General features: G+C 40.8%; 1 long non-coding RNA gene across 4 annotated transcripts in view; it reads right to left on the bottom strand.

Annotated features, from left to right (window-relative positions):
* LOC148003306 (uncharacterized) overlaps nt 1-20,766 on the bottom strand; it is an 84,534-nt gene that overhangs the window by 57,956 nt on the left and 5,812 nt on the right. Inside the window, exon 2 of one of the 4 annotated variants that reach the window (XR_015628973.1) lies at nt 775-927. The exons of 2 other annotated variants lie outside the window; for them this stretch is intronic. This is a non-coding gene — a long non-coding RNA (uncharacterized LOC148003306). Of the gene's footprint in view, nt 1-774; nt 1,029-20,766 lie in introns of those variants that run through there. One more of the 4 variants, XR_015628972.1, reaches the window with a different exon arrangement.

Below are 20,766 nucleotides of genomic sequence, written 5' to 3'. Positions count from 1 at the left end.
TCCAAAGGTTTCGGTAAATAAAACCAAGTGGGGACTGGAGGTACTGTGCTAAACTTCAGATGCAAAAGTATAAGACTGCGAAGGTTTCAGAATAACACATGCATGTTCTAGGATGACAAGTGCTCATTGGTTGATTCATCCGCCACCAATTAGTTTACTCTTCTATTAGACAGCGAAATTTAAAAAAATCACACGACTGTGAAGTTATTATTAATGATTTTATAGAAAAAACTACACACACTTCCTAATCTAGAGGTCCGTGTCTATAGCCTAGATATACTTTGATAAGCCCTTGTTAACATCTCCAACTGCTCCTTTGTAAGGGTGACACTGTAACATCTACTCCAGAGAGGTACCATAAGGACCCAACAGGAATGTCGTGGTGAAACGCTCATTGTCGTGGCTGTGTTTGGAGATTTCTAACATTTCGTCAAAACATCTCCGAAAGTTGTCCCTCTCAAATGATCAGCACTGTCCTTGTTGTTGGTACTGTCTCTTAGTGGAACTGTTACAAAAGCCCCAAAGAAATCCAAATTTCCTTCTAGATGAGCTTTACCTGGGGAAGCTGTGTGGGGTGAAAAGTCATACAAACCACCTATTCTATGGGTTTCGAAATCTCCATGCTCCTGGTGGTCCCTCACCCCAAAGTCAGCACTGAAGGGCTTTGAAATGAACCTTCCCATTGCTCTTAGCACGTCTCTCACTGAATTTCTTGAAAATTAGATCTTGAATTGTACAGTATTTTCCAGATGAAGAAACTGAAGCTTAACTCACTTAAATTTTCAAGATTATAATCATTGTTCCTGGAGTCTGGGATAGCCATTGAGGTCTAAATCCCAGGTCTGCTGGTTGGATAGTTGGTTGATTTCCCAATAAACGCAGTTGAATTAATCTTCACCAGCCACTTTTCAGATACCACCAAAAACACTGCTAGGAAAAAATATTTATATAATATAAGAAAGAAATAAGGTATTGGGAGAATAAAGGAAATTAAAGGATGTTTGTGTATTGATTTCTTGTCCTGTCCCAGTATTGGCTTTCACAGGTTCCCCAAATCCTGTGGCAATAAATTCTCTACAAACTTTTACTTAAAAAAAAAATGTTGTTTCTGTCTTACTGCAATGAGGAGGCTCAGCCAAACCCAGTAGATGTATCTGATTACAGCAACTGATCAGACAAAAGATTTTGGTTTCATTGTTTTGTAAAATGATCTTACCTTACATTGTTGCATTACTGTTGGTAGTAAATGGACCACACCCTTTGTCTCTATGGTAGGTATCAGGGACCAAGCAGAGAAAATAACAATTTGAAGACAGTTTGATAGGATACATGCGAATCAAATTAAATGTTGATAGGAAAGGCACCAGTAGGGATAAAATTTAATTTTGGTCATTAATTTGGCAGTAGGCATTCACTATTTTGCTTTTAAAAATCAAAATAGTAGAATTAGGACTGAGGGGATGGTTGTTAAAGTAAAGCAACTGCCGGGGCCTGAGTTCAGATCGGACACATTCATAAAGGCAGAGTCTGAATGGCAGTCCACACGCAAGGGCAGCACTGAACGTCAAAGACAAGAGATGCCCTGGTTAAACTGGACGGCTGCACGAGCTGTTGCAAGGAGCTCTGATTCAGCTGTGAAACTCTGCCTGAGCAGAAAGGTGCAGCATACTTCAGAAAAGGATGTTCTCAACATCACTCAGCCTGCCTCTTTCCTTCCCCACTCTCCTCTCTGTCTCTCTCTGTCTCTCTGTCTCTCTCTTTGTCTCTCTCTCTCTCTCTGTCTCTCTCTGTCTCTCTCTCTGTCTCTCTCTCTCTCACACACACACACACACACACACACACCACAAAGTTTGAGTGGACAAACTCAAAAAATGTTCAGCCCTGAAAATATGCACACAAGTAACATTATACAGACCAAATGGGTTATCCCTACATTTGTATTTATATATGCACATAACAATAATTATTGAAAAAAAGGCCATGTACTGAAAGATAGATGAAGAAGGGGTGTGTGGGAGAGTTTGAAAGAGGAGAGGAAAGGGTAAATATTGTAATTATCTTACAATATCAAAAGTAAAAGATAAGAAAAGGTATATGCTACCCCATATTTTGGGATTGTTTTTCTAAACTTAAATATGATTAAATTTTTGTTGAGGGAACACTCTTCTCTGGAACTTTCTAGTCCGTACTCATAGTTCCTCAGCTAACTTGGTGCTTGGTTCTCAGCTTCTGTCCGTGATCTCGAGAAAGAAATCTGGGTGGAAGCTCTCTGAGTTCTGCATTAGCCCTGAGGTATTATCAACCTTGCCATTCTGTGACCTGTGTTAGCTTCCACATCTTTCTTAGAACTCAGTGGCAGAGAAAAACTTCCCTGAATAATGGGTGTGCTTTTCCAACTATTACATGAGTCAGGTAGTTCACCATATCCTTTATGGAGAGAAGCCAAAGAGAATATCAGAAGTGCTTTTCCACCAGAATGTATTGCTGGTGTAGGTATGTGCACGTGTGCCTGTGTGTGCAGTGTGCATGTGCATGTGTGTTCATGCGTATGCATGTGCGCATGTGTAGATGTGTGTGTGTGTGTGTGTGTGTGTGTGTGTGTGTGTGTGTGTGCTGGTGTCAAATGTGGGTCTCTCTCTCACACGTTCAATGAACCCTTTAGATTCCAGCGCTGTATCCCGTTCTATACCAGTTCAATCACTTCTCTCACCTTCCTCAAGATGCATCCTTACTGCTTTGTTCCTCTTTCTGGTTATACATTCTTTGTTCTACAGAAAATCCTGAGAAGAGTCACTTTTAAAGTTATGTAGTTATACACACTATAAGTACACAATAATTGTATGATACTACAATAATTGTGTATTTAGGAAGTGAGATGATATGTCTGCAAAAGGAAAAGTTACTTTAACTATGTTTTAATTATTAACCCAGGAAAAAAATGCTATATTTTCTTTTGCATCAAAGGAAATAAGGAACCAGGCAAATGGTTCAATAGGTAAAAGCAGTTGTTACCAAGCCTTCAATTTCCAGGACCCATGTAGTAGAGATGACCTTTACATGCCTGCTGTAATATCATTCTGTCTCCCTGTCTCTCTCTCTGTCTGTCTCTCTCTCTGTCTGTCTCTGTCTCTCTCTACGTCTCTGTCTTTCTGTCTCTTTGTCTCTCTCTGTCTCTGTCTCTCTCTCTCGCTGTCTCTCCCTCTCCTTCTCTCTCCACATCCCTTCTTTTCTCCCTCCCCATTCTTCTCACTCATCTATCGCACAAATTAAAAAACATAGGTAAATAAAAAATACCAGTGTTGAGAAACTAAATCCATCTGTGACATGTTTGTTAGTTAATAGAGAAAACAGTTCTGATTTTTGTTAAGATCTGCTGGTACTTCAGCCGCCCAATTGAATTTACAAGATGCAACAGCTAGAATGATGGCCTCAGGGGACATGGGCCAGCGTGAAAGGGCTCTACAATAGAGATGCTGGAACGACGGACGTGGGAGTGATGGAGGCGTTCCTCTGGGAAGGCTTGAGCAAGTCTTCCTAGATGGACTGAAAGAGAATGACAGAGTTGAATAAACTCAAAGGCATCTGGACTTTGACAAAGATGGAGATGTGAGGCACCCTGTGGACACTAGAAGAGAGGAAGCAGAAGCAAACACTTGTCATTGATCCAGTGGATGTCTCTTAGCGACATGCTTCGTGCTCCCAGATAAGGCATTCTGGAGTGCTGGAGAGCCAAGACCTGAGGCGTGATAAAGGTGGATCTGAGGGCACAGACACCCAGCCATGACTAGTGCTGCAGCTGCATAGTATAAGGAAAGGGTGAGGTGTTTAAGGCTTATGAAGGAGCAGAACTCTGAGACACCATCTAAGCTCTTTTAACTGGGAAATTACAGAAGGCTTTCATCATGCCCTGTAAGGCAGCAACAGGAAATATCGTACTGAATTTTCCATCCGAATGTGAATCCAGGAAGGCACAGCATTGACAGTTACAAAGAGTAGTGGGCTGCTGGATCAGGAGGCTTTCTCTACAATTCACTCTTTATCTAGCACAAGTTCGAGCCACATACTTCGATTTTGCCGTCTCTGAAGCCAGAGCCCACCTTTCCGGTTCTTGCCTGTGTGCCCTGTGTTTGCGGCTCCTCTGCCTGGCTCAGCCTTTACAGCTGTGTGGGCAGTTGTGTCCATGCCAACACCATCCCAACTCAGTTCTCTGTTTTCGACCTGGGGGCTTTACCTGAAGCTGAAAATTGCTTTCAGAAAGTGTCCCTTCTGAAAATAGGAAAAATTACTTCTCACAGGGAAATCCCTCAGCCAATGGCAGTGCACGATGGTGGACATTTCCCCAGGTCCCTGGTCCTCAAAGGGACAGCTTCCAGCATCTCCCCAGCTGAATTGAGCTTGCAGCAATACCCAGCTCAGTAATGCACAGTTATTGCTTTTGCTAATTATTCACACTTGCCCTTCCTTCCTCTGTACTTCAACTCAAGTGAACGATGCCTGCCTATCTCCTTTGGCCTCTGACCTCAGGGGATCCAAACCAAGATGGAGCTCAAGGCCCTTCTGCTATCTCTTACCTTCCTCTTTCTAATTGTCCTCTGTTTACTTATGCTGCTATTTCCTTGCTGGTAATCAGGCTTCAATTTCTTTTCACAAGTATATATGGCAATAGGTTACTCTATGCCCTGTTTCTAGGTTTCTGAATCCTGAATTCGGTTTTAGTTCTATCACGTCTAAAGTTGTGTTTGTTTTTGAGAACAGACAGCAAGGATTCAGGCCTAGAAAATAATACAAATGAATATTCAACTCTGAATCTTACCACTAACCTTTCAGTCTGCCAAAGTAACAGATAAAATATGTTCCATTACAGTTGTAAGAGGAACAATCCTGAAAGCTCTTCCCTCACAGACAGGCTGGCTGCCTCATGTATAGAGGGGCTTAGTGATACTCCATGGCTCATTCATCCTTCTTTCCTTGTGTTGTATAGAACATTATATTCATCGTCTCTTAAAGATGTATAGCGTGAGAGCAGAGGTGAAGCCTTGCCTAGACACTGCACCTGCTCGTGCCTTTGTTTTGTACTTGGCAGCCTTTGGGGCTATGAGCAACACATTTTAGACTTCATAGATCACTCAGTCTATAGCGGTACATTATAGTGTTCCAATTAGATGAGGGCAAAGCCCTTTCCCACCACAGGGCCATCTATTTGTTTTGGTTTAATGATTTTACAAATGAGCAAAGAAACGAGAAAATGACTGAGTGGCTGAAACAGAACATTATGTCCTGAATATTTAACCTGGACTCAAATGCAGTTCCCTGTACTCTAACCCAGGTTAGACAACCCCACCCCAACACCCCCCTCTCTCATACACACCCCCCCCCACACACACACACACCACACACACACACACACACACACACACACTTCTCTATCTCTAACCCTGTTTCTCTCTCTCTTTCTCTCTCTCTCTCTCTCTGACTCTCTCTCTCTCTCTCTCTCTCTCTCTCTCTCTCTCTCTCTCTCTCAGTTTGTACGTGCATGCCTTTGTGTGTATGTTGGGGGGGTTGTTAGATGGAATAATGCCCTTAAAACTACCAAGAATGAATGAACAAATGAAAGAAAGGAAGAAAGAAAGAAAGAAAGAAAGAAAGAAAGATAAAGACTGTTTAGAGATACTATTCCTTAAACAGCTGGTGCTAATCAACACTAACTCTTCAATTGTCATAAAAGTGGAGATATTCACTGCACCAAAAGAAACAGTATTGGAATATAGCTCTAAATGACTTCACATTTCATAGGAAGGTTTGCTTTAGCTATTGAACGTCCTAAAGTACAGATAATCGTTTTGAAGGTATAAACAACTACCTTAGTTTATTTTTATAGTTATTTCAAATGCTGCACTATATAACAAGGACACATGCTCCACTATGTTCATAGCAGCCTTATTTATAATAGCCAGAAGCTGGAAACAACCCAGATGCCCTTCAACAGAGGAATGGATACAGAAAAGAAAATGTGGTACATTTATACAATGAAGTACTACTTAGCTATGAAAAGCAATGATTTCATGAAATTTGGAGGCAAATGGATGGAACTAGAAAACATCATTCTGAATGACGTGAAGCAGTCACACACACACACACACACACACACACACACACAAGAACCCATACACATGGTATGTACTCATTGATAAGTGGATAATAGGCAAAAAAAACTAAGAATACCCACAATTCAATTCGTAGGCCATATGAAGCTCAAGAAGAAGTAAGACCAAAGTGTGGATGCTTCAGGCCACTTAGAAGGAGGAACAAAATAATCACAGGAGGTAGAGGTTGGGAAAGACTTGGGAGGAAGAGAAGAGTGGGGAGGAAAAGGGGGGCAGGATCAGGTATGAGAGGAGATGGGAGAGATGTAGAAGGTCAGGAAATTAAATAGAGGTGTGGAGGAATGGGGGGGGGAGAACTGGGGACAGCCACCAGAAAGTCCCAGATGCCAGGAAAGCAAGAGGCTCCCAGAACACAGTGGGGATGACATTAGCTGAAATACCCAACAAAGGGGAGAGAACCTGTAGAGACCATATCCAGAGGTTAGGCACAGCCCCCAGTTGAGGGATGGGGCCACCCACCCATCTCAAAAATTTTAACCCAGAATTGCTCCTCTCTGAAGGAAATACAGGGACAAAGAGTGGAGAAGAGACTGAAAGGCCACCCAGAGACTGACCCACCTGGAGATCCATCCCATCTGGAGACACCAAACCCAGACAGTATTGCTGATGCCAAGAAGTACTTGCTGACAGGAACCTGATATAGCTGTCCCCTGAAAGGCTTTGACAGAGCCTGATCAATACAGAGGTGGATGCCTGCAGCCAACTTGCAGCCAACATCAGACTGAACATGGGGTCCCCAATGGAGGAGTTAGGGGAAGGACTAAAGGAGCTGAAGGGGTTTGCAATCCCATAGAAAGAACAACAATATTAACCAACCAGACCCCCCCCCCACCTCCAGAGCTCCCAGGGGCTAAACGACCAACCAAAGTACACCTGGAGGGACCCATGGCTGCAGCTTCATAGGTAGTAGAAGGTAGGCTTATCTGGCATCAATGGCAGGTTTTTGGTCCTGTGAAGGGTCGATGCCCAAGTGTAGGTAAATGCTAAGGCAGTGAGGCAGAAGCCTCATAGAAGCAGGGGGAGGGGAGGGGGTAAGGGGTTTGTGGAGGGGAAACTGGGAAAGAGGGTAACATTTGAAATATAAATAAATAACATTACCAATAAAAATTTAATTTTTTTTAAAAAAGCAGACTCAGCAAGCCTTGTGGAGCAAACCAGTCAGCAGCACCCCTCATGGCCTCTTCACCATGTCCTGCTCCAAGTTCCTGCCCTGTTTGACTTCCTGTCCTGACTTTCTTTGATGATAAACAGTGGCTGAAGCAGAAGCAGAGGCCAAATTATACTTTCTAACCGGAAAAAAAGGTTAAGTTGTTTCATACAATATATTTTAATAATATTCTATCTCCTCCCCAACTTCTTCCTGATCCTTGCTACCGCCTTAACCACTCAACTTCACATTTTCTTTCTTTCTCTCCACTCCATCCCTCCCTCAAAACTATTAATGCACAGGAATTTAGGAGAGAGAACTCTTATATTTAGTAATCGGATTCTTATTTTTGTTCTCAGTCTCGATAGTAAATATTTGAATTAATTTGGCCTTCTATCAGGTGCACTCATAGCTCTCAATTATCTATGAGATGATGAAAATTCTCGGGTCAACTGAGATTGTCATAATGATAGTTAATAAATTCGGAAAAGTATTTTCTTTAACCCACAAATAGCTTCCAACACATCAATCTATAGTGTCCTTACTGAGTGGCTATTACTTCAAAAACAAGAAAAAATGACAAGGCCATAATATTCTAAAATAATGAAACGTGGACATCCTGGGAGAGGGTCAGTATTCCTTTTAGGACCAGCACCAGACACTTGGATATTATGTTCAAGGACTCTGACTCAGACTTGAAACTCAAAACATGCATGACCAGTCAATCCCAGTTAGTTAGTCCCAGACTAGACAGGCGCTCTACAGGTTGTCCAGAGAAAATGTCTGAGGTGAAGTAAGATGAATACAATTCTTAGAGACACTATTGATAAACACTCATGCATTTGTTTTCATTGCAGTGTCTTGGAGGACAATATGAAGAGTTGACTATCCCTGAAAGCTATACGAAAAGTAGCTAGAAATGCCTATGTGGGCTTGGGACTTGTGGAACCAAGTTGGAAGTCATGAAAGAAGAAATTTTAGTGACTTGGTCAACTGACTGGTTCCACATCTTGAAGGAATTTCATTTCAAACATTTTTAATTAATACTATTCTTTGAGAATATCATATAACATGTATTGATCATATTAATTCCCCAATTCCTATCTCTTGCCAGATCCACTCCTTTTTCCCCGCCTACTCAATTTTGTGTCCTATTCCTTTTATTCCATCAAGAGTAATTTTTCTGCCCAAACATTCTTGGATGTGTGGCTTTCCACTGTGGAGTTGATGGCTTACTGGGGGAAACACTCAAAGGGTAAGATTTATCTTCCTCCCCCAGCAGCTAATAATTGCCAATGGTTCCACAGTTAAGGTTGGAGTCTGTGGCCAACTCCTCTTCACCCTGAGTTTTGATCTGCCTTGGACTTGTACAGGTTTTGTAAATGCTGTACCAAGCACTATGGATTCATATGTCCACTAGATAATGCTTCCACTCCGTTCGACTCTTCTAATCTGTTCATCGTCTCTTCCACAATAATCCTTGGGCTCTTCAGTTGGTATATGCATTCCCTAGAATGCTGAACACTCATTCTTAAGTAAGTTATTTGTTGTATCTGGCCAGTTATGGGTTTATGCATTAGTTACTGTCAACTACAAATGGAAGATTCTCAGAGGAGGGTTGAGAAATGCATTGGTCTGTGGGTATAATAAGTCATTGACAGTCAGTTTAACACTATATACATTTAGTGCAGTAATACTGGAGGATTCCCCCTAGGGCCTATTTCTGTGTAGCCATGGGTCCTTAGCCTAATAATTATGCAAAGTATAGGTTTCCTCTTGTGGAGTGGATCTTAAATCCAATCAGTTAGTCCCATGATGCTCGTGCTTCTGTCCCACCAGTGGGTATGTCTGTCAGGCCCTGCACCATTGTAGCTCACATAGTTTATACCTGGGAGTGATTTTAAGAGTTTCTCAGCCATTTGTGTTTCATCTTTTGAGAACTTTGTTTAGTTTTATGCTACGACTTTGAGTTCTTTTTCAGAAGTTTAGAGAGTCTGGGTTTTTTTATTTTTGTTGTTGTTAATGTTCATTTTTGCTTTTGCTCTTTTTAAAGCCCTTTACATACTCTAGATACTAACCCTCTCTCAGATGTATACCTGATAAGGCTTTTTTCCAATCTCGCTGCTTCTTTTCTGGAACAATGGTGTCCTTTGCTGTACAAAAACTTTTGAGTTTCATAAGGTCCCATTTATTACCTCTTGGTCTTAATGCATGAATTTTCATAATCCTTAGTTTCCAGCTTCGCTGAAAAATCAAAAGGTCTTAAAACATCAGAGCTCATCCTGGCCAGAACTAAGTATGATACATCCTGAACACACAGGAGGTGTCCACTTTGCTGCAATCCCTACTACTCCTAAGAATGCACCTCATCTTCACTACTTTAAATTCTCTTAGAACCTGTAAACACCAGCACCTAAAACTAACTGCTTCAAAAGATTCATGTTTAGCAACTGTGTGTGTGTGTGTGTGTGTGTGTGTGCACGTGTGTGGTGTGTGTGTGTGCTTATGCGTGTGTGCGTGTTGGGGAATGTCTTTCTATAGTAGGGAGATCATATTTTTCAGGCATTTTAGTCAATGAAGTTACAACTTCATGAATTCGATAACCCAAATGTTCATTTACCTAAAAATCATTCCTCTTTTCTCAGAAGGTAGACTTAAGGCCAATGAGACTGAGGGAATGGGAAACTCCACCTCCATTTGGATAGACGTTGATCTGAATTCCTACCCCTAAATGGTTGTATTCATATATGTGGATGTATGTTTGTTACGGATTCACTCCCAAAGCGCCTAGTGAGTTTGTCAACATCTCCTATAGCAAAGCCTGGAAAGGATGTGACTTGCATGTTATGATTATGAAAACAAAACCAGTTTCCTCTTAATTTTGTGGATTACCAGGTTTGCATACAGCATTAGCCATTTTCCTGTACATTTCCATTAGTAATGTCTTTGCTGATTAGTTTTTCTAAATTAGCATGTTTATCCATTAGCATATCAATATTGCTGCCAACCATCCTCTTAATTTTTAGTTTTCTTGTTGCAACAAAAAAATTTTTTTGCCAATAAAAGCAGGCATTTCTTAAAGCCTTAATTAACTCTAGCACAATTCTTTTTTGCTTCTTTAATAATTGTGTGTAATATTTACTAAGATTATAGATTTTGCCTTATTCAAAAGCACCACTCACTCGGATAAGGAAAATCTCCACATTTTCAAATTTGGCATTAATGTCATCTTCTCAGAGGGAGACAGTTTCCCTCATGTCTGAGATGCTTTAGGGATACTGGTTGTTTCCACATCAGGCCCAATCGAGCTTCAAAGGTAGGGGCTCCAGAAGGAGAGTTTTTCATCAGTACCAAAGTACAGAAGTACAAGGAGTTCTCTGTAAGTACTTAAAGGGTAAACAATGTCAACCAAATTGACTTCTCTTAGAATAAAAAATTCCTTTTTATCTCACTGCAGACACGGGAGAATTCTGGTTGACGCATAGACTGAGGCAAACAATTACATAAATCCCCCTTGCCTACATAGAAAAAGTTATACTATGTTTAATGAAGGACCCAGGAAGCAAGTTAGAATAGTCTGTCTCTTAAAGCCTCCTGTGCACAGTGTTATTCAGGGTAAATTCTCTTGACTATAATAATTAAATATCTCCAAGTTTTTTCTCCTGAATGTGGACACACTGCTGTTAAAGTTGTGCTTATCCAACTCTAAGCACCGTCTTATTATGGGAAGCGCCGGTAATTATAAATGTTTGCGTTTAAGTGTAGGGTTTTTTTCACACCTTTCTGGTGATTAAGACGGGAAAATGATGAAGACATTGATGATGTTGATAACTGGATCTCATGTGTTGCTTGTGGGGGTGTGAATTGTCATGATCTATCCAGAGGGCAATTTGGTATTAACTCACAAATGCAAATAACCTTTCACCTACAAGCTCCACATATGAGAGTTACTCCTAAGGAAATAATTGGAGGAGAAGGCAAAAACTATTGCAGAAAGATGTTCAGGATGCTGGGAAACAGAAAACATTCTTCCTACTTCCTAATACAAAGAAAATTGCTCAGGATGTTTAAAACTACACAGTGGCATGGCTCCACTGCATATGTCGCAGAGGATTGTCTTATCTGGCATTAATGAGAGGGGAGCCCCTTGGGCCTGTGGAGGCTCGATGACCCAGAGTAGGGGAATGCTAGCGCACTGGAGCTGAAGTGGGTGAGCAGGTTGGGGAGCACCCTCACTGAAGCAGGGGGAAGGGGAAAAAGGATAAGGGGTTTGTGGAAAGGAAATTGAAAAGAGGGATAACATTTGAAATGTAAACAAATAAAATAAGCAATAGAAAGAGAAAAGAAAAAGAAAACCTACACGATGGAATACTAGAAAGTCATAAAGATAGAATACATACATATCATAAATATTCATATTTATATATTAATATTTAAATGAATGAAAAGGCCAGTGACTTTGGTACTAAACAAATGCAATTGTATGACAAATGGTGAATTGATATAGGGAAATATTTATAAAGGTATAACTGAAAAGAATAAGCCAATTCCTTATTATTATTAACCTCAAGTCATCAGTTACAAAAGCATTTTCATGGATTTTGTAAACTTCTCTGTTTTAAGGTTTCTGCAGCTCACAACGAACTTGAAAATATTGGCAGATGCTGATTCTTTGTGTGGTGATTCCCTGTTTGATGTGTTACAGCACTTGCTTTTCTCCTTTTACCTTAGTCCATTTTAGAGACAGCCACGCCAGTGTTGAGCTTGTCTGAGAATGAGGTCAACCTCCCTCAAAGGAAGTTATGGGGATTAATAAGGGCTTCCAGGGACCATATGATATTCGGTTCCCAAGAGCAAGAACAATTCAACTGTGTAGTGGGGAGCTGCTGTAAAACTTCTTAGGGCAGAGGTATAAGGCTTGACATGGTTTGTTAGAGAGAGAGGCCTGGTATTCATGGAAAGGGTAACTCTCATGGTAGGTCCTTCTTCTCATTTTTTTCTTTATTTGAATTTTTTAAATTTTATTTTTCTTGGATATTTTATGTATTTACATTTCAAATGTTACCCCCATTTCCCCCTCTCCTATACTCTCCCCCTCCCTCTGCTTCTATGAGGATTCTCCCACTCCCACCCACCCACCCACTCACACTTCAACACCCTGACATTCCCCTACATTGAGGAAATGAGCCTTCACAGGGTCAAAGGCTTGTCCTCCCATTGATACTGGACAATGCCATCCTCTGCTACATATGCGGCTGGAGCCAAGCGTCCCTCCATGTGTACTCATTGGTTGGTGGTTCAGTCCCTGGGAGCTCTAGTGGGGTTTGGTTAGTTGGTATTATTGTTCTTCCTATGGGGTTGCAAACCCTTTCAGCTCCGTCCCTAACTCCGCCATTATGGTCCTGCGCTCAGCCCAATGGTTAGTTGCAAGCATCGTCATCTGTATTAGTAAGGCTCTGGCAGGCTCTCTCAAGAGACATCAATAGCGGGCTCCTGTTAGCAAGCACACCTTGGCACCAGCAATAGTGGCTGGGATGGGGGCTGCATATGCCCCAGGTGGGGCAGTCTCTGGATGACCTTTTCTTCAATTCCTGCTCCCTTCTTTGTGCCTGTATTTCCTCCAGTGAGTATTTTTTTCTCCCTTCTAAGAAGGACTGAAGCATCCTCGTTTCAGTCTTCCTTCTTCTTGAGCTTCATATGATCTGTGAATTTTTTCCTAGGTATTCCAAACCTCTTCCAGACACCTGCCCATCTTAAAAGCCATCTGTACGACCATAACTAAGTTCCTTTTCACTATTGATAACCACACTCTTCTCATTACAGATCAGTATGCTTTGTATTTTCAATAAAATCTCTTTAAGAAAAAAACTTTGTAATTATAAAATGAGGGAAATATCATACAATATTTAGATAAACATCATTGTTAAGCAAGAATCATAAAGCAAAAAAAAAAAAAAAAAAAACCAAAACAACAACACACAAAAGAAAATCCCTGATGATTCTGAATCGGAGAAGCCTGAAAAACACTAATAAATAAAAACGGGAATACAAGAGTACAAGAGTAAAAATAAAGAAAAGTCAGAGAGAGTGCATGTGAGTATGTGTCTAAGTGTGTAAATGCTTTGTGTGTGTGTGTGTCGCATGTGTGCATAAGTGCATCTAGTTAGAATAATTGCTATGAGCCTTGGAAAAGTTCATCACTATATTTTGCTTTTAATAAAGTAAAACAAGGGTCATATTTATTAAGAGTTTGAGTCTTATTGTTCACAGTAGATTTGTTGAACCATGACTCCCTTGGGGAGGCCAGTTAATCTATTTCATATGAAGCAGATACTTTCTCTGGTGGAACGTATTGCATTTGATTCATTTTTGACTTGTCAAGTTATCAAGCCTTGTATATTTCCCTTACTAAGATTAGACAGATTTGCAGTCAGAAATAACAAAATTATTAAAGAATAACATGGATAATTCAGCAGTAATTTCCATCATGACTTTTCCTTAGCTGAAGACACAATGCTCCCCTTTGGGTACCCAAATAATTCAAGTAAAGGGATTTTTTTTCAACTTTCCAGGATTCATATCTAAGAACATAAAATATTTTCACAATACAAGTACATTTACCAAGAGCAAATGTTTAAACAAAAGAACCAGGGTTCTTAATGAAACACCCTCAGGAAAATGTTTAAACTTTGCCCTTAAGTTTACTTTGTTCACTAATAGGCTTCTATTTCGAGTAGAGAGTAGGAAGGGTAAGTTCAATGTGTTAATAAGAAAAAAGTAATAATATTTAATTAATTCTGGCTGAACACACATGGTTTAATATACTTGGCAATATCATTCTATCACATGATATGATAATTTAATGGAACTTTTTTATTTAAATTGCTGGCAAGTTTATGAAATTATAAAGCAAATAGGCCATGCACTTGGGTGTAATTGACTGTATAAATGTGTTTTATACTATACTGTTGGCAAATTAGCCAATCCCTGTCATGGAATCAATTATTATCTAGCTGAATTCCACAAACACAATAGCAGAAATATTGCATTTATACAAAAACCACTCAGTTAATCTTACAGTGTGCATCTTAAAGCAAGGCAATAAACATTTATACACTGGATAATAGTCTTAAGATAATGCCACTGCCAAATGACACCCATTTAAAGATTCCTTGTTGCTGGAGATAGTCGTTTGGGTTCCATTTCTGCTTGCCTCTCCAGATCAATGAAAATGATAATGGAAGTCCCACTAGTTCAAGTCAAGTAGGGTTCAGACATCTGACCCCTATTTAAACAATGCACACCGCTCACAGCCAGTGTCACTGGAATCAGCGCAAGGCCAAGTATGTAAACAGAGCTATTATTTTTCAGACGTTCTCATGTGTGGTACCTCTTGTCAATTCCCAGAGAAAAGGGGATGCTATGGATGACCCCGCCCCAAATAAACAAGATAAAGCAGGCACAGGTACAAAAGCCAGGCTTCCCACACAGTAACTGCTGTCCAGACGCCCTTTTAAGTTATCTCTAGCAGGAGCTGCTGTAAACTGCTTGAAGGAAAATTCCTCAGGTCAGCCTCTCAGACTATGTGATCAAAAGTAGCGTGAGGAACCCGTGGATACTTGCCGTACTTTCTAAACTAAACTCGGGAGACAAATGGACTAGGTTCTGGGTGTTTACCTTCTATTTGCTCATTAAAGTGTTAAAAACCCCATTGTCTTTATTTCCTGACTTGCTTGCTAGGAAAATTAGACTGAAGAGTCAGGTGGTTCAAGGCAAAATGACAAATATTGAAGTAACAGAATTGTATGTCTGTGCACATATTCAGATTCAAGATATTAATGTCTTCTCTTTCCTTGAGTTGGAATTCTAAACAGCCTGCCCATTTTTATATAGACTCTGAGAAGAAACTAATTTTTAAACTATAATGGTTGTGGTGCCCCCAACCCAGCACTCAGTGTACACACTTACTTCAAGACTTTTCATCCAAAGGCAACAGTCTGCTCACACCTCAACAGGAACTAGCTCCCTTTCAACATGATCTCCTGGGCATTCCTTTTTCTTTTTTCTTTTTTTTTTCCAGAGCTGGGGACCGAACCCAGGGCCTTGCGCTTTCTAGTCAAGCGCTCTACCACTGAGCTAAATCCCCAACCCTCTCCTGGGCATTCCTTTCGTGTTCTCTTGAGTCAGTAGAATATGGAATGTGTTTTAGCCAAGATCTTCTTGACCTTTCACTCCCTGCAAACTAATACATAAGGTGTTCAGATGTGGCTCTAGTACAGTGTGATAGATGGCCATTACAGTTACAATGGTTCAAATTTGCTTAGCCCAGGAATCTTGTTGCTCTTCCTATCTTCCTAGATAAATTAGACTGTTTATATAATTACTTATCACTTACACGTGTGTGTTCACTTGGGTTGTGAGTATAGGATATGCATGTTTGGGGACTGAGTGGACCTGGGCCTGCAGAGCCCCAAGTAGGATGCCTGGGCACCTAGTTCTATCATTTATTTTCTTACTCTTTCAAGGCACTCTTTCGGTGAAGATGATGTCAGGCTGGCAGCTAGAGAGCTCCAACAAACCCCTCTTCCCTGTCCTCACCCAGAGATGACTGGTGGGGTAGCCATACCCTGGCTTCCTTCGTTACATGTGTGCTGGATCTGAGTTAGGATCCACATGGTCATACAGTAGAAACCTAAGGACAACCATCTTTAACACTACAGTCTTCTCTGTATAACAACAGAGTTTTGGTCCTGAAACTTGTAGCATTTTACCTGACTTAATGAATGATTTGAATGCCTATTTCTCTCATTAAACTTTAACATAATATTCCTTTTGCACCCTCCAAAGTTGTTCAAGGGCTACTACTTAAGAGTTTTTATACAAAATTTTAAAATGACATCTATATATGTCTGTATGGGTACCACGTTCGTGTAGATGCCGGTAAGGGTAGAAGAAAGTGTTAGATCTCCTGGAACTGAAGTTGCAGGCAGTTAGGGGACACCTGATGTGGATGCTGGGAACGAATCCTGGGTCCTCTACAAGAAACATCTAAGTATGTCTCCAGTCCTAACTGGAGTTAATTAATAGAAGGGCAAGCAATGACTGTCAATTGAATAAAGGTACTTCTGATTTTACATTGGAAGACCAAGACTGGTCCATCCAGGTCTTCTATATTATCCTTATAAGATAAGAAGGAATGAAGTATAAATATCCTATCTCACCCACCTTCCATATATTTTAGAGTCTAGATAAAGTTTTGGAAAACATTTCATTCATTTACATGTGACTCATGCCAGAGATCTGCCAGAAGAATGGAGATATGAATCAAAAATGTTCTGAATCATTATTCTCCAGATAGAAATAATTATCTATGCCCAGGAGACTCTCCCAAAGGGACAGCATGACACTTAACACAGAAAAATTTATAGCTCTCGCACATATTTGAATCTTATGTTTATAAAGTTGGCATTTTTGAAAAGAATCATATGCAATCTGTGGGTACCCTCAGGCCTTCAGAGTTCCAGTGAATCTTGCCAAATATTACACACTGCAGAACTACAACTTGATTGGCAACCCTAAGCTGGATCAAAAGGTATGTGACTTCTTGAGATAGCTTTTACAGTAGAGATGGCGGCTCTTACAGGCTGTTTTACACGGGGTATTTTTCTCAAGTGTGTTTTGGTACTCCCCAAGTGTTAGAGGGAATTCAAATTAATTTAGGAAGATTGATGCCTCAATCATCATAAAATGGAAATGGTTTACTCCTTTTCTACTTGGCAGATAAAGCTCAGTTTGGTTTGCTCCTCTCTATAACCCATAAAAATGGTATTTAGAAGGCTTCAGTAGAAGGAGTGGAATGGCTTCTTTATGTATCCATCAGCTAACTCTCCAGAAGAGGACCCAGAAAGGGCAGGAAATAGCAGTGAGGCCGTTATTGCTGGCATTATTACTATTACTATTACTATTACTATTACTATTACTATTACTATCGGTTTTGTTGATGATGTTGTTATACTACTACTACTACTATCACTATCATTATTATTATTATCATTATTATTATTATTATTATTATTATTATTATTATTATTATTATTATTATTATCTGGCTAGGCTCTAGTCTAGTCTAGTCTATGAGTATTTCAAATCATTTCATTGAGCTCCACACTCTTTTTTCAGTCTGTTTGATTCTAGCCTAGGTCTCTGGACTATCCGAGTCTCTGGTTCCTGACCGCCTTGTCAGTGTGAGGTGTGGGCTTCCTCTCACAGTGTGGGCCTCCTGCCACCCAGTTGTTTCTACAATTGAATATTTTGAGGAAAGCACACCCAGTATTGGTTTTAATTTTTAATTTAAATTTATGTATTTGTTTTGTGCCTACGAGGGCTGGTACTTGTGGCGTTGGGAGTATACGGAGATTAGAAAACACCTCTCTACAGTTGATTCTATCCTAATATGGGGACAAAACTCAGGTCACAGGCCTTCCACACAAGGGCTTCTACTTATTGAGCTTGCTCAAGGAACAATGATTATGTTTATTTACTTGTTTGTAATTAAAAGGTTGGTTAACTTGAACACACACTGATATCTCTAGTTCCTTCCTTCCTTCAAAAAAAATGCTTTATGTCTGTTACTGTTCTTGAAATTTTGACCAACCGCAGTTCTTACTTACTAGTCAGTGTTTGCTGCTGACTGATGAAAAACTCTCAGGCTTCCTTAGGCTACTCTCAGTGTATTCCAGCAAGATCTTATGTCTTCATGGTTCTCCAATACTAAGGTATACACAAACCTGTTGTTAAATGACAGGGTTTGGTCATAGAATCAAGGGCAGGCCTGTCTGTCTAACCAGTTCCCAGGTGATGTTGTTGAAGACTGCACTCAGATTATTCAAGTATCCGATTGCAGCTCTCAAACCTGGGTTGGCCCTTTATGATACTCAGGATTCCTCAACAGTGATACACAGATCAGATTTAGATGTTCAGTCACGCAGGTATTCTGAAAAAAAATTCAAAACCCTCATGAAATTTATTTAAAAATTATGAAAAGCTTAGAGTTGTAGACATATCTTGTAACCCCTGTTGTGGTTTAGCAACAGAGCCCTGGGTTTGTCCGTGGTTTCAGCCTTGGTCAGCAACAGCTTCATCTTTAGAGTGGACAGGAAAGTTTAGTAGATGTTTGGTTTCACATGTCTCAAACAGAAACCTACTCTCGTTTTAAAATAGACAATATTGTCTAAAACCCAACCATGCAGCATGCCCCCATGCATTTGTGGACTACATGGCAGACAGGTTTACACCTCATCCAAGGTCCTTGTATCTTCTGTTCCCTGCTGTTGTACATACTGGGAAATTTTTAATTTTAATCTCTTGGCCTGGCAGCTTGCCAACCTCTCATGTCTGCTTGTGCTAGAACTAATGACTCAGTCACCCTGGGTTGTCACACAGATGCCTATAACCAGTCCTTGGGAGTGATCACCTCCCTGCTTATTCCTTACACTGGTACCACCCACTTCGTCCCTTTCCCCCTGGGGAAGAGCACCCTGATACATGACCTAGCGTAACAATCCTTGTCTCAAGATCCACACCTAGGGAGCTGAACTGAGAGGACCATCATGGTGGTTTTGTCAAAATCAAGTACTGGGTACTCTTCATAAACGTCTCTGCTTCCAGAGGAAAGAATGGGAGACAGAAAGGAAAGCAGATCAGAGGGAGGGGAACGAGTAAGGGAGGAATGCAGTGAGCATAGGTAGACATAAAGACATAATGCAGTGAGCATAGGTAGACAAAAAGGGAGCATGTGAAATGGCCCCATGTCCTGTGTAATGTGCATTTCTTCTTTCCCTGTTGTTTGGGGAAGAGTAATTGGCCCATGCTCAGCAGAAGGAATCAAGGATGTTTGCATTTCTTTTTCAGTTGTTTGGTTGATTGATTGGTTGGTTGATTTGTCTAAGTAAAATAAGCCTGGATTGTTCCTCCTATGAAGAGAAGACTAATGTCTTCCACCTTTCTTCAGACCCAGCTACACCCACATACTTACCTGAAATCCAAGAAAGTTCAGATCCAGACCACACTCTCAAGGATATCATATACCAATTTCTCAGGCTCACATTACCACCCTCTGCTCACACTGCAAAGATGAGGCAATCATGTGAGGAAGACACCTCTAAATCCTACATTTGAGTGAGTTGGAGAGTAATAAATAAAATGTTCATATATATATGTATATATATGTGTGTATATATACACACACACACACACACATATATATATATGTATATATATATATATATATTTAGGATAATTAGGTGTCATAATTGGGTGCCCATTGCTATGGCCAATATAGTGAAGGAATTGTCAAGGCTGCAATGAAAATAATTGTGTACCAGAATTCTTTCCGCTAGGGCTGATAGTACCTTATTTAGACTAGTCTCTTCTAAGTGGTTGTTTAGAACATATTCTAAACTCTAGTTGTAGAATTTTGTTTAAATTTAACTTTTCAAAATGCAATTTTCAGAAATAAAGCAAAGATAATCATGTTGTCAATAAAACTTTTACTAATCTATGGAATCTCAAAAATAATGTATAAGAATTTATATATAGATAAATATACTTAGACAAAATTTGCTCTATATTTTAGCTTTTAAAGCATAGTTTTAAAAATATTAAATGATTTTTTCTCATTTTCTTCCTCCTGCTCTTCCTCTTCCTTCTACATCACATTTTTATTCAGAAAATCTTTCTATGTAGCCCTGGATAGCCTGTAGCCCTGGATTCATGATGTAGACCAAAGTGTCCTTGAACTCATGGGGATCTACCTACCTCTACCTCCCAAGTCCTGATATTAAAAGTGTAAACTTCAGGTCTTCCTGGTTGCTGCCGCTGCAGAGAGCCCGTGGGCAGCACCCCACGAGCGAACCTGAGCCTCGGGACCACAGGTAAGACCAAATTTTGTGCTGCAAGAAAGCTGCCTGGTGAGCTTGGGACACACGGAAGCAGAATTTCTCTAGGACCGGGCACGTTCTGTGTTTACCGGAAGTCCCACACCCTCGGATCCCGGCCCGCAGCAGCTCTCTGCTCCCAGACCCGGTGAGAGAGAGACCCCACCGCCTGGTCAGGTGGGCACTCCTGAGGCTGCAGAGCGGAAGAGACCACCAACACTGCTCACCCCTGCCCACATCCCTGGCCCAAGAGGAAACTGTATAAGGCCTCTGGGCTCCCGTGGGGGAGGGCCCAAGAGCAGCAGGACCCCTGCCTGAGACACCGCCGAACCCTGAAAGAAACAGACCGGAAAACAGTTCTCTGCACCCAAATCCCGTGGGAGGGAGAGCTAAACCTTCAGAGAGGCAGACAAGCCTGGGAAACCAGAAGAGACTGCTCCCTGCACACACATCTCGGACGCCAGAGGAAAAAGCCAAAGACCATCTGGAACCCTGGTGCACTGAAGCTCCCGGAAGGGGC

This window comes from Rattus norvegicus, chromosome 9 (genome assembly GCF_021556685.1).
Source record: "Rattus norvegicus strain SHRSP/BbbUtx chromosome 9, alternate assembly SHRSP_T2T, whole genome shotgun sequence".
Lineage (NCBI taxonomy): Eukaryota > Metazoa > Chordata > Mammalia > Rodentia > Muridae > Rattus > Rattus norvegicus.
The sequence above is the reverse complement of the archived record's forward strand: the minus strand, read 5'-3'. Positions and strand labels throughout refer to the sequence as shown.